Genomic DNA, 8,765 nt, shown 5'->3' on the forward strand with positions numbered 1-8,765 from the left:
TTTAAATAATAATTTTCATCACGATTTAAATAATTTGAATACGGGGAATTTTATCGTAATTTAGATAACTGAGTTTAAATCATTATTGAGATAACTTGATTTAAGTAATAATTTTGATCACGATTTAAATGATAATTTTGATAACTATTTACATAATAATTTTGGTAACGATTTAAATAACAATTTTGATCACGATTTAAATAACAATTTTGATCACGATTTAAATAACAATTTTGATCACGATTTAAATAACAATTTTGATCACAATTTAAATAACAATTTTGATCACGATTTAAATAATAATTTTGATCACGATTTACATAATAATTTTGGTAACGATTTAAATAATAATTTTGATCACGATTTAAATAATTTTGGCCATGATTTAAATAATAATTTTCATCACTCGATTTGCATCATAATTTTAGATCACTCGATTTTAATCATAATTTAGATCACTCGATTTTAATCATAATTTAGATAACTCGATTGAAATCATAATTTAGATCACTCAATTTTAATCATAATCTAGATCACTCGATTTTAATCATAATTTAGATCACTCGATTTTAATCATAACTTAGATCACACAATTTTTATAATAATTTAGATCTCAAAATTTTAATAATAATTTAGATCACACAATTTTCATCATAATTTAGATCTCACAATTGTAATCATAATTTAGATCTCAAAATTTAAATCATAATTTAGATCTCACAATTGTAATCATAATTTAGATCTCATAAGTGTAATCATAATTTAGATCTCAAAATTTAAATCATAATTTAGATCTCACAATTGTAATCATAATTTAGATCTCACAAGTGTAATCATAATTTAGATCTCAAAATTTTAATAATAATTTAGATCTCAAAATTATAATCATAATTTAGATCACTCAATTTTCATCATAATTTAGATCACTAAATTTCCATCATACTTTAGATCACTCAATTTTCATCATAATTTAGATCACTCAATTTTCATCATACTTTAAATCAATCAATTTTCATCATAATTTAGATAACTCAATTTTCATCATAATTTAGATCACTCAATTTTCATCATACTTTAGATCAATCAATTTTCATCATAATTTAGATCACTCAATTTTCATCATAATATAGATAACTCGATTTAAATTACAGTGAAATTCAGCCAACCCTGGAATATCCGGGTAAGCGAGTCATTGAAAGTAAAAGTGTTAATAGCGGGATCAAATTCGAAGCTCCCAAAAAAACGTCTGTTACAATTTCGGACGGAGAGATATTTAAGTAATAAATCTTCATTATGAACGGTGACAATTTTAGAAGAATAAAATTTTCTCTCTGTCCCTATCATTGAAGTTTCGTGGTGCTGGTATTTCTCGTGGTTTCTCCGTTGCCGTGTATGTAGTAAAATCAATGGTCTTCCCCCATTCCAGAGGTAAACGTACTCTGAGGAGCATCGATCTTTGTCTAGAAAACGAAGTAGACTTTGTCCCCCCCCCGTCTCGCTGTTAACCCTTTGAGCGTGTAATATTCAAGCCACCGGGTAGAGACACTGCTATTACCATTATACCTTCGCGATACCATAACTGCTTATCTTAAATCAGTATCTACATTATGGCAGCTAGGAGCAACAAACACGAGGAGAACGCAGCTAGCCTTTAAACACGCTAACGCAGAGTTGTGTACAAATTTCATTGGACGAACCTTTACGCTGAATTTTACTGGCGGGGGGAAGACAATTTCCGAATTTTCCCCTTCCGACGGCAGCAGGCGCTAAAGCCTATAAGGAGGGAAATACTGGAGGGGAAATATGGGATTCATAGGCCTGGCAATGTGGGGAATTCGGACATAAGATACTAGAGACACCTAGCGGACACCGTAGTCAAAATTTCGTCCGCGTGTTCGTTGGGACTTGGTTAGAAATGCGTGCCGGTTTTAAAATCGTGTTAAAGATTTTTATTTTGTCTTCAAATTAAATAAACATCTCCGAAATTAGTTTCGTAGAATCCAGGTAGAATATTCGTGTTTCAACTTGTACAAAAAATCCTTGTGAATAGAATGAAAAGTAGGCAAAATTTATAGAGACAAAAAATTCCGCCTTTTTTTACGATGGCGCTACGCTCGTATGTCCGAAATTGTATAGCTCTCGCGTTGCCGAAGCTAAAACAGCGAGTCCGTGATGGGGGAATACACATTTCTGATCCAGGTACGCAGTATTATATTCCTAGCTAAAGCGTCTAACCAATGAAAATTGTACGCAAGAAAATTCACGACTTTTGACGGGTTGCGTTCTCCTTGTGTGGGGTGCTGTGTTTGTTGCTCCTAGGTGGTACTTTACATTTAATTTTTGTTCGTTATCGATTTTTAGCGTTTCGTTTACCACGAGCGGGGTGCGCTTAGAAGCTGTAAGAGCCAAGTATAAAAAAACAAATCTCCATGTTCGATAGAAACATTCTCAGATTTCCTCCTAAACTGATAGAGAGAACCTCCTACGCTATACTTAGCGAAAAACTACTAGAATGGGATAGTTCTCGCCAGAGTCGAGGTGCCCTTACAAAAACCGTATTCAGGGTCATTCGAAAATTCAAAAGTTGTAATCAATGACAGAATGAAACATTAACACCTTTTTCGCAAACAGGTTTTGTACGGTGGTTAAAATTTTACTACCTCCTATGGAATTTTAGCTTGCAACTACCGAAACCTCCTATGAGAGTTGTAGTGTATGCGAGTTAATTCAAAAGACGGTCGATTAAATCAAAACCACACATTTAATATTTACAAATATGTTTACAACGTTCGACTTCCAGTCACGAGTTTTCATGTTCTATCCTAAAAATCCAAAAGAGAAACGACCGTCAGCTCCATTCTGGAAACAGGGTATGATATAGAAGGATATATTATTACACACACAGCGTAGAGAAATAAGGGACAGAACATCATAACATTACAAGAGTCTACCTTCAGTTATTCCTCCAACGTTCCTAACTTTATCCTAGAAATAGGAGGAAATATCCTAACTTGTCTTTCAAACTCAGTTGCTTCGTGTGATACAGTGTCCATGATAGAACACTGTGTAAAAAGTTTTAAAAAATTAAACAATTTTTTGACCTCCCTTCTCAACGTTTTGTTTTATATAGCTGGAGAGCCCAAAAAGGGCTCTTGTCTCCAGCGGCCAAATTCGTCCCAACTTGGAATGTGGCCTAAAAATTCTATTTTGGTGTCTACTTTGAGGATCCGATGAGTCCGCAGCGATGCGGGGTGAACAACATAGTTTTTGGGGGGCAAGGGGGGCAAGAGGGGGCAGTTGCCCCCGAAATTTGTGTTCAACGAATTGGAACGTATTTGGTGATGTTCCCGATGGTAAATATCACGCTGAGTCGAATGTGACCAACCACATGTCCATAGGATGAACCATTGTCGAGGTATGACGGAATTTATACTGAATAACGTGTTTTTCCTCTAATATGCAAAAAAAAAAACATATTTAAAAGGCTTACGATCGGTTTGTTCGTGTATTCTCTATTAAATATTCAATAATTCATGATGTTGATTGTAAAATTGATTGTTAAAGTTGACAACGAATGTTTAGTATTTTTTACTATTAACGGAATTTTGCTATTAGCGCATTAAAATCCAATTAGGTGAAGGGCGATCAAGGAGTTGTCAGAATCTAATATATTTTGGCAGGTTTGTTACTATGGACATTTGTCAATATTCCAATACTAGCTCATAGAAATTTTAAAATCATTGTTTTCACTCCACCTACTGTTGGCCCAGTTGCAAGAACGCCTTGTTTTCAGCTCCAATTATTTATATTTAATGATTTTCGTACAGTTCCTTTTGATAACACGAAGCTAAAGTAAACTCTATAATAATACTATCAATAATGTTTTTCTTTATTCTATGATCTAGCGTCTGCTACAGACAAATTAAAAAGTCATAAGAACGTTTTTTTGTTAAATAAACTTATCTAAATATAAGCCAATGATGCAAAAATTATACTTCAATATTAGTGTCATTATTTATACAATTAAATTTACGAATAATGATGTGGAAAAACTAAAACCGTCTGCTTAAGCCACTACCTATCTAGGTTTCAATAGAGTAGTATCACCTCGTAGCTTTGGCCATGGCCGCCATTTTGGGCGCGTTTTTTTCTCTATAGGAAAAAGCATGGGTGACGTTGCGTGATGTAGCACTGACACTACTCTATGGCTAACCAAAGGGGGTGTAGCGATAGTTTTCGATAGCGAATAAGTAAGCCGTTTTCCCCTATAAAAAATTAGTCCAGTTTCTCAACGCCAGCCTTTTTGACGGACTTGCCAAGGCCTATTGAAAATTGAAATGCTTTCAAAATTGTAAATAACGTTTACTTTTAGAAAATAATGATGAATTATTGAATCGGAAGATAAAAATAACTATTATAAACACTGACTCTACTTAAACGCGCGTACGCTTGTATTTCTCGCCATCAAACTAACCAACTATTTTGCCAACGGAAAGAGTAGGAAGGGACGAGTTTCCTGTTCAGAAACTTCCTATTTCGCAATCACTCCACGACAGAATATCATTCACCGAATTCGTTCTGTGTCATACTTATGTTACTTATGATAAAATTAATAATAATAAATACATTTAAATAAGTAAATTAATATATTTGTAGTATAAGAGGTATTTCCTTTACGAATTACGAATAATTTACTTAGCCGCTTAACCCGCGAAAACTGTGTTCATCGTTGAATAAAAATGTGGGACTTTGATTTGGAGACCAGGTCCTATTCATTCCGAGTAGCCACCGGAAAACACGGCAAAAACATTATTTTAATATTAAGGCTCCTGTTATTAGCGATGGCCATGAATTTATCCGACTCTTCGAAAAAAGCGACTTTAGTGGAGAGTGTAGTGCCATCTATTAATGGCAATTAAAGCTAAACATCAAAATAGACAAATGATAACGACGTTAGAGAGGCATTGTAGAGTATTATCTACTAGCTCGTCGCGTCATTCTGGGCCGTCTTAAGGCATGGGCTAAGTGGGCTACAGCCCAGGGCCTCCAGCCAGTTTGGGGGCCCCGGAAAGGCCATCCATACCGCCTCTACTCTAGGGATAAGGGATTAGTTAATTAAATATTATTGATACTCATTTAAAATTATGTATCTTTTAGTTACGTTTAAAGTAATTTGACTCCTCGCCACATCGCGTATCATACGGTACCAACAATTTCTAAAACCTAACAGCGAGTCACTGTCAGTAAAAATCTTATTTTCAGTAGGCCTATGTTATACTTTTGAATTTAAAAGTTTTGGTTTGATTATTGTGTAGTTGAATTTAGACAACGGACATACAAAAGCTGACCGTTGGGGATTGCAAAGGTCTTAAGAAATAATTTAGCCCATGGCCCGAAAAGGTCTTAAGACGGCCCTGTCATTGGCATACGTCATAGCTAAGCTCCACCTTAAAACGGCCACCATGACAATTTATTACGTCACAAATCACGAGTCGTATTAACTGTGATAAAATAATCACGTGACCACCATAGACGTTCTAATTTTACCATGGCGACACCCACATGCAAGCTACGAATTATATTTAGATAACTTATACTCTATTTAGTGGGCTTTAACCTAAACTTCGGTTTCCCCTTCCATAAAAACTTGTCTAGGTTAACGGTAATAGTTAGTGTAGGGAGCTGTTGGCTCGATCTCGTGGCATGCAGGGCTTGCCACCACCCTCCTACGCATTGTAACCCGGCCACCTGAATTAAGGGCTTCAAAAGTAGCTTGATGACTTAGGCCTAAGGAGGTGGGTATTAGCCTAGCTGATTATTATTAAACTATATATCCCATGTAAAAAATATTGTTTAAAATTAGTGTAATTTATTTATTTAATGGAGCTTGTGGATAAAATGGGGTTTTGTAAATCTACTTGTTTTTTTTAATTTAATGGGATTTGTGGATCTAATGGGGCCTGTGGGTTTAAATGTTTAATTAGGATTGTGGGTTTAGTTAGGATTGTGGGTTTAATTAGGATTGTGGTCCTTTGTGGATCTTATGGGGCCTGTGGGTTTAATTACGATTGTGGGGTTAATGGGGTACTTTGAGTTTTGGGGGTCCCTTGGGTTAAATGGGACCTCTGGGTTTAATTTAGGATTGTGGGTTTAATGGGGCCTGTGGGTTTAATTTAGGATTGTGGGTTTAATGGGGCCTGTGGGTTTAATTTAGGATTGTGGGTTTAATGGGGCCTGTGGGTTTAATTTAGGATTGTGGGTTTAATGGGGCATGTGGGTTTAATTTAGGATTGTGGGTTTAATGGGGCCTGTGGGTTTAATTTAGGATTGTGGGTTTAATGGGGAGTGTGGGTTTAATTTAGGATTGTGGGTTAAATGGGGCCTGTGGGTTTAATTTAGGATTGTGGGTTTAATGGGGCCTGTGGGTTTAATTAGGATTGTGGGTTTAATGGGGCCTGTGGGTTTAATTAGGATTGTGGGTTTAGTTAGGATTGTGGGTTTAATTAGGATTGTGGTCCTTTGTGGATCTTATGGGGCCTGTGGGTTTAATTACGATTGTGGGGTTAATGGGGTTCTTTGGGTTTTGGGGGTCCCTTGGGTTAAATGGGACCTCTGGGTTTAATTTAGGATTGTGGGTTTAATGGGGCCTGTGGGTTTAATTTAGGATTGTGGGTTTAATGGGGCCTGTGGGTTTAATTTAGGATTGTGGGTTTAATGGGGCCTGTGGGTTTAATTTAGGATTGTGGGTTTAATGGGGCCTGTGGGTTTAATTTAGGATTGTGGGTTTAATGGGGCCTGTGGGTTTAATTAGGATTGTGGGTTTAATGGGGCCTGTGGGTTTAATTAGGATTGTGGGTTTAGTTAGGATTATGGGTTTAATGGGACCTGTGGGTTTTATGGGCTCCATTGGATTTAATAGGGTATGTGGGTTTAATAGGGTTTGTAAATTTAATGGGTTTTAAAGTTGAATGCGGTTTACGAGTTTCATTTCATCAGTGGGTTTTACCGAATTAATGAAATAAAATGACAGAAAAAAACCAGAGTATGCACATACTGCAACCTAGGAGCAACAAACACAGCATCCCACACAAGGAAAACGCACTGCCGTGAAAGCACAAAAGCATTAACGACCAAATTTTCGATTTACAGATTTTGGTTTTATTTCACCTTATTTTATACGTTAAATTCAATTTTGAACTAATTTTCGAATTTAAAATTTCTGTTCTAAGAGAAATGACTTGTTGCAAAACGCATTATTTTAGGTTTTTGCATTATTTTCAAACCAAAAACGAATTAATGTGTTTATTTTCTTTAAAAGTCAAATCAAGACGCATTTTTTCGCGTTTTAAGACATAAATAGTCGCAGGAGACGACTCGAGGGGGAATGGTAGACCTTCATGTAACTTGAAAAATCCCAAAGGGAATTTATTCAATGGGCAACCGTTTTGCCATGGCAACGAAAAATGTTTTGACAACATAAAATGGAAATTTTCCCATTGAAAATAACATGGGAATTGGATCGATTCCAAGGGTCCCCCCCCCCCCTGTGAAAGATTTTAAAAAATTGAAATTTTTTTTTAAAATTGACGAAAAAAATCAAAATTGATCACATTTTGATCAATTTGAACCGAATGGGTGAAAATGAACCGATATGGCTTAAATAGGAAAAATTGAAATTTTATGTCGTCAAAAACATTTTTCGTTGCCATGGCAAAATGGTTGCCCATTGAATAAATTCCCTTTAGGATTTTTCAAGTTACACGAAGGTCTACCAATCCAATCCCTCGAGTTTGAACGAAATCGGTGTGTAACACCTCGGCTCGTCTCCTTGTTAGTTAAGCGTACTTCCAGAATGTGAAGTTACAGTCCTGTTTACAGTCACATAACTAATTTACTTGATTTAATCCATGAAATGGAGCCACTTCCAACTTTTTCAAATCCTTCGTAAGTTTTTCCACAAACATTTAAATAGGAAATATTGGAAACTCTCCAACATATACGTGGCAAAAAGCATTTTTTTAATGATATTTCTGAAATATCGTTCGGCCTGTAAATAGTTTAGTACCAGAATATAATTTGAGTTGAAAAATCCAAGTCTACTATATAAACTTGAAAGAAGTAAGTTGGGGTATCTTAAGGCAAAGAAAGTTTGAATTTCGCGGGTTTTCTCCATATTTTGCTTTTGGTCGTTAATGCTTTTGTGCTTTGCACGGCAGCGCAACCCGTCAAAAGTCGTGTATTTTCTTATGTACATTTTTCATTGGTTAGACGCTTTAGCGCCTGTTGCCGTCGGAAGGGGAAAATTTGGAAATTGTCTTCTCCCCCGCCCGTAAAACGTTCAACGTAAAGGCTCGTCGAATGAAATTTGTACACAACAATGCGTTAGCGTGTTTAAAGGCTAGCTGCGTTATCCTTGTGTTTGTTGCTCCTAGCAACACAGACTATCTCTACTACCCCGAATGAGTAGCCCTTTCTTTAAATCCTCGCGCCACATCGTTTAATAATCGCGTGGAAGCGGTGCAAAAGTGCAAACGCGGACGGATAAAATATCCGCCCTGAGCCCTGAGCCCTGGGATTTGCCAGTAAGGGTCACCTTTCCCCCTCCTCTTAATTTCTAAATGGCGCCTCCCAAAGTAGCCGCCCGTTGTAGGAATCGAAGGCCTCCTTTCTTACAGCCTGAAGAATTACCATCGGGGGAAAACTTATGCCAAAAAGTAAATAACTTTCCGTGCCAAGACTTCGGACCAACTCCTTTGGCGTTTTTC

This window comes from Leiobunum rupestre, chromosome 11, assembly GCF_980474605.1.
Source record: "Leiobunum rupestre chromosome 11, qqLeiRupe1.1.hap1, whole genome shotgun sequence".
NCBI lineage: Eukaryota > Metazoa > Arthropoda > Arachnida > Opiliones > Sclerosomatidae > Leiobunum > Leiobunum rupestre.